Source organism: Microtus ochrogaster, linkage group LG8 (genome assembly GCF_000317375.1).
Source record: "Microtus ochrogaster isolate Prairie Vole_2 linkage group LG8, MicOch1.0, whole genome shotgun sequence".
Taxonomy (NCBI): domain Eukaryota; kingdom Metazoa; phylum Chordata; class Mammalia; order Rodentia; family Cricetidae; genus Microtus; species Microtus ochrogaster.
In genome coordinates, this window is record NC_022033.1 from 12,120,487 (window position 1) to 12,131,228 (window position 10,742).

At 51.2% G+C, this 10,742-nt stretch overlaps 1 long non-coding RNA gene across 1 annotated transcript in view; it reads left to right on the plus strand.

The window, feature by feature from the left end:
* Positions 1-10,742, plus strand: part of LOC101994807 — a 16,973-nt gene that overhangs the window by 3,177 nt on the left and 3,054 nt on the right. Inside the window, exon 4 of the long non-coding RNA XR_258705.3 lies at positions 4,991-5,099. This is a non-coding gene — a long non-coding RNA (uncharacterized LOC101994807). The remainder of the gene's footprint in view (positions 1-4,990; positions 5,100-10,742) is intronic.

The window sequence follows — 10,742 nt, forward strand, 5'->3', positions numbered from 1 at the left end:
ATGAAGTTGGAAGCACACCTTCTGGGCTATGCTTTGCAGCCCGGAAGCCACAAAAAATAGGCAAGGATGATTTCTGTGTGGAGTGTCTCAGAGAGGAACAACCAGGGATTTCAGTCCCGGAAGTCACAGCAAACCCACCCTGCCCAGGGCCTCTCAACAGCCTCCTTCCCTTCAGAGGGCCACAGCAGAGTTTCCTCCCAGAAGCCTCTGGGGCAGAGCCTGCGACAGGTGGAGAGGAAGAAATCACGTGGCTTTCATCTTTCTGCTCCAGCCTTCATAAATGAAGTTCAACGCCACCTTTTCAACATATGCTTAATTGATTGCAGATTCAGAAGCCAAATTTAGACCTGGGCTTTTCATCGCTAAAAACAGCAACAGCATTTGGCTTGGTTTGGGAATATACAAAAGTCAGGGTGTTTTCCCACATGGAAATGTGGGGTACAGCGTGAATCTATTCACTGATGACCTGTTAGAAGAGCCAGAAGCAAAATTTATCAATTACAAAGCAAAATGGAAGTTGGTAGCTAACCAAAACTAAACCCAAACAAAACTAGATAGTGCTGTCTGCCAGGCTAAGCTAATGTGGCACCCAGGACTGAAGATGCTGGGCTCAGAGAATATGACAGACACCCAGCCCGATCCCCTTTCTAAAATCTGTCTTTTTTTTTGTTTTTTTATTTTTTTATTTTTTTTAAATTTATTTATTTATTAAGGATTTCTGCCTCCTCCCCACCACCGCCTCCCATTTCCCTCCCCCTCCCCCGATCAAGTCCCTCTCCCTCATCAGCTTCTAGCCATAAATAAAGGACAGTGAGCTTATAATTCGCGATCCTAGAGAAGCTAAATTAGAAGGTGAATCCAAAGACAAACATATAGGCATCCTCCTGAATATTAACCTTCATCAGGTGATGAAAGGAGACAGAGACCCACATTGGAGCACCAGACAGAAATCTCAAGGTCCAAATCAGGAGCAGGAGGGGGAGCACGAGCAAGGAACTCAGGACCGCGAGGGGTACACCCACACACTGAGACAATGGGGATGATCTTTCGGGAATTCACCAAGACCATCTAGCCTGGGTCTAAAATCTGTCTTTACCACTCCCGTTTTTGATCGAGGCGTGGGTGCAACCCACTCTTTTGCTCCGTCTGAGTCCCGTAGGAAACATCCCTGTACCCAAGTGCTATGAGTTGGGTCCCTTATTTCAATCTCAGGGCTGAAGAAGTAGTAGGGAAAGGTAGGAACTGTGATGACCCACAGCACATTTTACCGATCTGGACAAGCAAAGCCTGCTGCCTCTTGGAGGTTGTATCTGCTCACTATTGGTGGTGTGGGTGGAATGAGGCAGGTTCTGGGGAGCTCCAGAAAGTGATCTGGCTAGCTGGCTGGGCCCTGAGGTCCTGGGAGCTACCTGTCTCCTCCCCTCCCCAACATCTCCAGCACTGGGCTTACAGACATATGCTGCTATGCCTGATTCTAACATAGGTGCTGGAGGATTGAACTCAGGTCCTCAAGCTTATGAAGTCAGGACTTTCCCAACTTACCAGCCCCAAGACAGGTTGATTTGAAAAGACTTTCCAAATAACTGCATAGCAGGTTCATGGAGATGGCGCAGGAGATCATCCTGAGCTTCAGTGTGAGCAGAGGGTGCTTGGAAAATGCTATCCCAGCAGGATGTGTGTGCTGGGCTTGGAATTTAAATATCAGCCAGGGGCTGGGCAGTCCACTAAAGGAAGCCACAGAGAAAGGTGTCAGGGTGACCTCAGCCACGGCCCTCTGCAGCGGGGAGGTTTAGTCACGGAAAAAAACTGGGTCTGTTTTTCTACATCCCTCCCAGGCTGACGCTGGGGAAAGCAGGTTTTGGTTGGCTGGCCAGTCTCCTCTTAAAATATTTAAGACAGGCGGCTCCTGCCTTCTGCCTCCCTACCTCCCACCCCAGCTGTCCCTCTGCATCAGTGCTGGGACCTGAGAGAGGGGCTCAGGGCACATGTTCCTGAGTTAGAGACGTTAGTCCTGGAAGCCTGGTAGTTAAGGGTGGTTTTAATAAATGGGGTTACGGCTCCAGAGGGAGGCTCTCCGTGTGCTGTTCATGCATAGCTGCCCGCATCAGTCCAGGGGCTTGTTTAAATGTGCAGTTTAGCAGTGAATTAAGCCAGCTTTCTGAAGACAGTATGTTAGGTAGGTGAGCACAGGGGACAAGTGGAGAACAGAGCTGCAGCCAGGGGCAAGGATGCAGAAGCTAATCACCTCCGAGGCTAGCGGGATTTTCAGGGCATTCAAAACAAGACGCTAGTCCATGACTGTTGGGGTCTTGGGATGCTCATTGCAGCACGCGAACTCTTTACCAGGTGTAGCTGCCTCTGCTTCTCCAGAGTCGTGGTCAGGTTCAGGCTAGCTCTGTCCTCTGCCACTGAGGTGATCCCTGGAGAAAGGGCAGGGGTATCCTCAACCTCCCATGCCCCCTCCGCACTCTCCCGCTCCAACCTGGAGCCTTCCTCAACAATGAACAGGGGCTTTGTGAGTATCTTAGTCCATTTCACTGCTGTTCGGCAGACTGGACAAATGACCAGCAACAGGACTAATTTTTAGGGCTCTGAAGCTGAGAGGCTTAAAGGCAAAGTTCTGGAAGGACCTCCTTGCCGTGTCCTCACAAGGGGAAAGGGACTGAAGGGTAAGTGATAAATTTAAATCCCCGGTTAATGGAAATTCGCCACCGCCGATGTAATAAGCCAATCAAACTGGATTATTAAATCCAAGTTTAATGAACAGAGCAAAGCAGCTCCTGGGTGACCCTCAGGAGGGCAGGAGAGGAATCACGAGGCAAATATGGGCTACTAGGTCTTAAGTAGCCTATATGTGTGGTCTTGAGATGACCCAAGGAGGGGCTGACTTTTGGTGGGCTTTCTTGGGAGGCAGGGTTTGGAGAGGGCAGCTCCAGGGGAGGGACCACTGCTTGGTGCACTGAGGGTGGGGTTTGGAATGGAAAGAGTGAGACCTGAGCATGGAATGGGGCCCCAAGCTGGAGATCCCAAACATTCCAACCTTTTTGGGTATAAACGGGTGCCAGCAGGGCTTCTACCTAAACAGTAAGAGGAATCCGTTCTCAGCCCCTGAACTCTTTGATAAGGTGTGGCCTCATGACGTCAGTACTCCCACAGGCTGTGATTCTTCCTCGGTTGCACCGAGGAATGAAAGTGCTGACAAAGGATTCCAGCTCAGCATTGCTCGGGACACTGGGGAGCTGGCAGGCGAGGAAATGAGGTCACTGGGATGCTTACAGGCCTCTCTGTGAGATGTTATAGACATTTGTGGGCTTCACCTACCACATACGCTAAGCAAAAGATGCACCACACAGGAGTGACTTGTGCCACCTGCCCGGTGGTGATGTGACACATTTGCAAAAGGTGACGCAGTCAGAACAGGCACCTGGGGACAGGGAGTGAGGCTGGTGGGAAAGGGGGCCTCCCAGGGCAGCATCTTTGAAAAGAAGTCAAGACTTGGAGAGGGAAAGGCTTGGTAATAAATACACTGATACACGTATGAATGAGTCTCACTCTCTGTTCTATCCAGGTTCTTGTGTCCCAAGACAAAGGACCACACTGAGCACACATGGTTAGAAGCAGAAAAAGAGACAGATCACTAAGCAAGGGAAGAAGACTCCCAAGAATAGGGGGCGATTAAGAAAGCACTGGGCCAGGAGACGTGTGACACCCACGTCTCCCACATCTGTGTAGCCTGGGCTTTTCGTGCACATGCCCTGTTTGGCGTGAGGAAGCCCAGTGATGAAGGGCATCCCGACTTTCTCTGCAAACTGGCTTCTTTGGCATGTTGATCTTTTAAAAATGATTTACTTTGATCATTTTTAACTATATGTGTGCATGTGTGTCTGTGTGGGGGTATGTGCAAAGTGCAAGTACCTACAGAGGCCAAAGGCATTGGGTCCCCTGGAGCTGCAGGTAGTTGTGGCCTGTCCAACATGGGCACTGGGAACTTAACTCACGTCCTTGGGTCTTCTGCAAGAACAACATGTGCTCTTGACAGATATAATTGTATATTATTTGTGCTTTAATAAATAAAGCTTTCCTGAAGATCAGAGGGCAAAGCAGCTGTACTAGTCAGCCACACAGGCGAGGGAGTGGTGGCACACACCTTTAATCCCAGAACCCAATACTCAGAGACAGAGGCAGACAGATCTCTATGAGTTCAAGGGCAACCTTGGCTACACAAGATTGAATCTGTCTAAAAGAGAAACTCATACAAAGGCTATCCCAGCACTTGGGATCACATGCCTTTAATTCCAGCACAAGAGAGGTGGAGACAGGAGTGATAGGCTGGGCAGAGAGAAGAATATTAGGGGGAAGAGACAGGAACTCAGGGGAGTGTGGAGTCTGAGGTCGGTGGGGAGCATTGCAGGATCACCCTTTTGGTAGAGGTAAAAGGTCTCTCTAGTGGCTTGGCTATTTTGCTTTGCTCATCTTCAGGTTGAACCCCAGTATCTGTCTCTGGGTTTTTATTATTTGTGCTACAACAGCTATCTTTCTATAATCCAAGTTAATCTTGGTCAGTGGTTCTCAACCTTCCTAATGCTGTGACCCTTTAATACAGTTCCTCATGTTGTGGTGACCCCCAACCACAAAATTATTTTCTTGCTACTTCATAACTGTAATTTTGCTACTGTTGTAACTCGTAATATAAATATTTGATATGTAAACCCCATGGGGGTTCACGACCACAGCTTGAGAGCACAGCTGATCTTGATGAACCTTTCCTGCTGCAGAAAGGACAGCCCCTTGGATGAGTTTTCAGTGCACAGAGAATGTGCCTCTGCCCCTGTGGGCTGGGTCTCAGCTTAGGCGGGTGTAGCTGGGAGGATGCCTGGGGACTGAGGAATCTGAGTCTATCCCTAGCAGAGTCGCAGCAGCCAGATTCCTGGCAGCTGGAACTGACAGGCGGCCAGTGACCTTCGCTCTCAGCCTTCTCTATTCCGCCCAGGAACGACATTGGAGCCTGCTTCGTGTCAAAGGAGAAGAGACCTTGTCACGGACAACAGGCCTATGCAGACAACATCCTCAGCTATGCGGTGTGACAAAGTCCTTGGAAGGTGAGCATTGCAGCAGACCCTCAAAGGTCAGTGGCTTCAGCTGGAGACTTGGGATTGGCACTCAGGTCTGAGTCCACACAGTATCTACAATCACCCTACGAACACCGCCACACGGTCCTCGATCAAACACACAGCCTGTCACAGCTTCCTCACGCACCGGCACTGTGTCCCTCTGCAGGATGTCAGTGCTCCAGACCTAGAGGGTGAGTGAGTGCTTCTGGTGTGCTCACATCCCCAGCATCGCATCATGTGTAGGCCTGGGACTGTCCCACCCCACCACCTAGCCCTGCCTCGGGTGCCTACCTCTCCCTTATGAGCAGCCAGCCAGAATGAACTGAGGGCATGAGGATGACATATTTTAAATAGGAATGGGGCTTATGATAGGGACACTTGGGTTGAGCTCAGGAGGGGTGAAGCAGGGGTATCCCACCTTTTGACATCACTACAAGACGCAATTACAGGGTTCTAAATTTACAAAGAAAAGAAAAGATTGTGACAGAAAAATCGCATCATGGTTTGAGTAAATTTATACAATTTTGTGTTGAGACATAGTCATAGCTGCCTTCAGCTGCATGTCAGGTAGACATGCCTGGCTGGGCAAGGAAGCCCTGAGACTCTATGGGCCTCCGTTTCCCTACCTGCAACACCAAGGCAGTGATAGGACCACCTGCAAGCTAGTTCGCCGTCAGTCCCTGCTGTGACCCTGGGCAGAGGCTGCTGCAGGACACCTGAGCAACAGTTCACAGCTCCCTGGGGACGTGGTGCCCTCCCGGGGCTGGGGCCACTGTTTGCTTATCTTTGTCACCAGAGATCTGGACCAAGAAGAAGCCCTTTTGGCACTAATGTTCCTGAACCTGTGAGTCTACAAAGGGACTCTGAGAGAATTCCACAGAGAGGAGTGGTTGTATCAAGGGACTCTGTCCTTCGTGAGCTCAGCCTGGGGCTGGGGGGAGCAGCCAAGTTTCTCTGCCCAGGCCTCCTGGGAGCCCAGAAAAGCTCAGAGCTGTGTGTACACTGGTGACTTCCCGTTTGTGTGTCCCATACATTATACACAGTACACTTCCTGCAGGCTTAGGGTGTGCGAGGGGTGCAGAAATAAGTAGTGACTGATCATGGTGTGCATTTATTAAGTGCCCACTGTTTGCCAGGCATATTGTCAGTACTTTTTATGCATTTCCAGTGACGTCCACACAATAACATCATCTCAGCTAGGACCTTAGGTGTTAGGTTTAGCTGGGACACACAGTTCCAGTCTTGCGATAGACATCTATGGGACCGTTAAGAACCCCTGGGCAGATTGGGCCTCACACTAGGGCTGATACCTATAGCAGCAAGCCTTTGGTCCCAGCTACTTCTCCCTGCTCCAAGTCCCTCTAAGGCACCTAAGGGAACAGTCCCTGCCAGGACAAATCTCACCTCTTTGGTCCCAGGATTTGGGGTCAGGGATAAACATGAGTTAATGGGTTCAATCTGGTGAAACTTACATGCAATCTATGGGTCGTGTGGTCCCTTTGATTTCAGAATGACTCATCTGGATGTTCAGTTCTTTCAGCTTTGAGCCTGACTGGTCCAGGGGTCAGGGAGCAATGCCCATGGGGACAGCCATGAACCTAGTTGACCTCTATAGGATAGGTTAAGGCATGAGCACAAAGGCTTCTGGAAGAGGAGCTCTGACCTCTTTATCACCCCTGCTCAGCCAATGCTGTCCCCCAGGAGTCTGGTTCCCTCCCCAGGGAACCTCTGTCCCCTCCCTGGGGGCTTCCAGCTCCTCACAGCTCATCTCTTTCTCGGTGGAGTGATTTTTCTCCCTTCCCATTTTTCATCTTGAACGATGGCAGGCTGAAGCACTTAATTTTCCTCCTCCAGCCCCATTAACGTGGCCGTGCTCGGCGCCTGTGCAGGCTGTGAAAGGAAAGTCATTTATATCAATTAGTGGAGGCAAACACGAGCTTTCTGCCTGGCCGTGTGCAAGCTCTGGCGGGGTGTCCTCAGAGGACGCGTGGGGCTGCGGCTGCGTAGGGAAGCCCGGGGCCAACACCTCACAGCAACTGTCAGGGTGTGGAAGTCGGGGGACGGAGGGGCTCCTATGGTGATGGCATTTTGTGAAGGGTTCAGCCATGAGGTCCCCAAGCACAGAGGACAAAAGAGTCACCAGGCCCAGCCATACTCCCCTCCTGGCCGGAACTTGGTTCTCAGTGTGCCCCCTCCATGGCCAAGCTGGAGCTTGGAGTCTACCCCGTGGAGAACTGAGTGTCTCACTCGGAAGAGCACACCAGGCATCATGGCTTCCTCCCTAGTCTCCCCCTTCCATCCATGCTCACCCCCTGTAGTGAGAATGACGCTTTAAAAACATGAACCAAATCATCTTATTCTCTACTTCTGAAACCTTCAATGGCTCCCCATTGCTCTTATAATAAAATTCAAATCCTCGTCATTGCTTTCAAGGCCTGGAGTGGCAGGAACACCTACTGACTTCTTGGGAGCCTGTGCTCCCAACCCCAGCACCCCACCCCATCAATACCCCCACTCCACTGCTACTACACTGATGCTTGCTCCTGCCAGCCCCTCACCCCCCACCCTCTCCCACTCCACTGCTACCACACTGATGCTTGCTCCTGCCAGGCCCCCCCAAATCCCCACCCTCCCCCACTCCACTGCTACCACACTGATGCTTGCGTCTGCCAGGCCCCCCCAAACCCCCTGCCCTCACCCACTCCACTGCAACCACGCTGATGCTTGTGTCTGCCAGGCCCTTTGCATTTGCTGCTCCCCCATCTTTACCTGGTGCCTCTTTCTTATTCTTCCGTCTCAGCTCAAGGTGACACCTCCATCTTTGGTGGGACAGAGCAGACATTCTTCCTACCAGGAGGGACAGCTGAGGAACGGCTTCTCTGTTTGGTGTCTTTTTTTTTTTTTCTTCAACAGAACAGGGTGGAGGTCAATCCCTTTCCTCCAGACTTGGCGTTCTAGAGAGACAGACAACTCTTGAAATGTATAACACGACATCAGATGAGGTCTCACACGGAGAGGAAGACCCCAGGACAGAAGCAGGTGGGACTCCAGCTAGACACTGGGTGGTCAGGGCCAGCTTCAGTGGGGAACTGAAGCAGAGCCGTAAGAGGTGGAGGGAAGGAGTCAAGTGCACGCTGGCCCAGGGACTTTCTAGGCAGAGGCAGGGCAAACTGGGAGGCTACAGTGCAGTGTCCATGTGCTGAGGGGAGTGGGAGCCACCAAAGCTGAGCAGAGAGAGGACTGAGAGCTGGAGAGACAGAGGAAACAGTACAAGAGGGCATGCCGGTCTGGGGACGCTTTCTTACTTTAGCTGATCTTTGACGTCTTCATGTATGTGGATAATGTACCTTGGTCATTTCCAACTCCACTCCTGTGATGGGTCTTTCTCTGTCCCACCAACCAGCTCCCAAATAATGACATGGAGACTTACGTTAATTATAAAAGCTCAGACTTAACCTTAGGCTTGTTCCTAACTAGTTCTTATGATGTAAATTAACCTCTATCTTCTGATCTCCATTCTTTTGTGTGGCTCTGTTACCTTTACTCTGCACTGTCCATCCTGCCTCTTCTCTATCTGGTGATCCTGCCTTCTTCTTCCCCAAGTCCTCTCTGTCCCTGGAAGTCCCGCCTAATCTCTTCCTGCCTAGCTTTTGGCCATTCGGCTCTTTATTAAACCAATCAAGTGACACATCTTCACACAGTATACAAATATCCCACGACACACTCCCTATCTCTACCCTCCCCCACACTCTCCAACTTCCCACACCCCATCTCTCAGTAACTCACCATGTCCAGTTAGTGCTATCCATAAGGAAATGGGTGTAGAGTCACCCACTGGGGCATGGCAACTCTCCAGGAGTCACCTGGTCTGGGGGCTCTTGTGAGCATGTTGGCTTCTCTAAGGAAGGGGAGGGAGCCCAGCAGGTTCTAGAGCCTTCGGGTTGGAGTGGATAAAGGGGTCAATTGATAGCAGAACAAGTCTGGGGGAACTGGGAGTGTCTTGGCCTTCTAGAGTGGGTCCAGGGTTGGGGACAGGTCTCCTGTCTTTGACCCTGAACAGTGAAGTTAGAGAACTGAGTGTCTGGGAAGATACAGACACTGGAGCTTGAAAGTCCTTTGGGAATGGGGGCTCTGTTGAAACGGACCGCAAGGGTTTCCATGACACTGCATGCAGTTCACCCGTTCACTGGCTCATTTCTCTTAGACTCACAAGGGCTTTGCACTCACAAGGACCTAGATTCAGTTCCTGCTTCCACCATTAGCTATGTGAGTGCTTCTGGATGAAGCCTGTAGTCTCTGGGTCTCAGTTTCCGCATCTCTAAAGTGGAGCTGCCATGAGGACATCTGAGGGCTGAGGCAGGTGCCCACCCCTCCCCGCTTCATTGTCCTTTCTCCTGCTGTGTGTTCACCTCACCCAACTAGCTTCCAAATCCCAAGAGAGTGACAGCTCTCTCCTAAGCGCTGGAGCCTCTGAACCCTTGCACAGCCAGGATAGGCTCCTTCTGAGTGTGATGGGGTGCCAATGTGTGCCTTGCTCCTCGAAGTCTTGTGCAGAAAAAGTGGCTCAGAAGGCAGTAAAGGGGTGGTTACCAATTCCAGAAGCAGAGACAGGCATGCAAGGACCCTGACACATGTCCCCCATCTTGCTCTAATGTCTAAGAGGTCTAGCAGACAAGGATCAGGGAAAAGCTCATTGTCTCCTGAGCTTCACAGGTAAGTTTCTTCCCCCTCCATGACTTTATTGATATGGGATTTCTCTTTGTATGCTGTGATTACCATCCCTGGCAGGAACTGTTTCTGATCTTAGCTGAACAGCTGACAAGCTGAGGACACCAGGCACTTGCTGTGGTCACTGACCTGGTCCTGGGTGATGCTGGGGCTCCTTTAACTGTACTGAGCCCAGAGTCACCCAGTATTGCCCTCACAGTCCCTGGAGCCCCTCCTGCTCCCTGGCCTCAGCTTGGGAGCTGACCCTGCCTGGGGCGGGATGCACAGCTAACATCCCACCCAGGTTAGCAGCACAAAACACTCCAGAGCAGATGGTGCCCCAGCTTCGGTCAGGTCCCGCCTGCCTCCCTCCCTTTCACGTGACAATGGAGCCTGACCAGATGCCCACTACGCTGCCTCTCTGGTGCACTGTGACCTGGAAGAGGTTGTCATCCTCATTTTTCTGGGGCCAGTGTCAGCCTTGGGAGGTTCTGAGACAAGAAATGTTCACTGTGCCTCCTGCCTGGGTACCACAACCAAGGTCAACCTTGGTGACCTCCAAGGTCAGGATAGCAGGGAGGCTTGGCTCACAGTCTAGTCAGGAATGTGCAGATTCAGTGAACAAATGATAGGGAGGTGGGCACTGTGGGCAGGTAACGTTTGGGTTTGAATTTGAAATGTTCCCACAGGCTTTATGTTTGTTCATTTGGCCCTGGCTTCTGGCATTGTTTGGGAAGGTTATGAAACCTTGCAGAGGTGGACACTTGCTGAGGGAAATGGCACCCTGGAAGCAGGCCTCCTGTTACAGCTGTTCCACCTTCCTGTCTTTACTGTGACAATGTGACCAGCCACCTTCTAATCCCCTAACATGTCTTCCCCATCGTGACAGTGTCCCCTCAACTGTGACAATGTGACCAGCCACCT